Here is a 667-nt window from a genome sequence, read left to right on the forward strand (position 1 = left end):
TACCCCAGTGAGAGTCAATTTCTGTGTGTGGGACCCAGTACCCCAGTGAGAGTCAGTGTGTGTGTGTGGGACCCCGTACGCCAGTGAGAGTCGGTGTGTGTGTGTGACCCCGTACCCAAGTGAGAGTCAGTGTGTGTGTGGGAGCCTGTACCCCAGTGAGAGTCATTGTGTGTGTGTGGGACCCCATGCCTCAGTGAGAGTCAGTGTGTGTGTGTGTGTGTGTGTGACCCCGTACCCCAGTGAGAGTCAGTGGTGTGTGTGGGAGCCTGTACCCCAGTGAGAGTCAGTGTGTGTGTGTGGGACCCTGTACCCCAGTGAGAGTCAGTGTGTGTGTGGGAGCCCGTACCCCAGTGAGAGTCAGTGTGTGTGTGTGAGACCCCGTACCCCAGTGAGAGTCAGTGTGTGTGTGAGGGCCCTGTACCCCAGTGAGAGTCAGTGCGTGTGGGAGCTGTATGTTCCTCGGTGAGATTTGTCAGCTTTTGGCGTGGGCTTGGGAAGGGTAATAGATTTACTTTATTCCTTTATTCCGTCACTGGAATTTTAGCAAAATATGAATGAGTCTTTTCAAAGTAAAGCGGATGTAATTTTTGTTGGAACTCGAAGAACAGATAAATTAAGCACAGAATTCCACATTACTTTTACTGGAACTCTTGGCATAGTGCAATTA

Source organism: Rhincodon typus, chromosome 29 (genome assembly GCF_021869965.1).
Source record: "Rhincodon typus isolate 14 chromosome 29, sRhiTyp1.1, whole genome shotgun sequence".
Lineage (NCBI taxonomy): Eukaryota > Metazoa > Chordata > Chondrichthyes > Orectolobiformes > Rhincodontidae > Rhincodon > Rhincodon typus.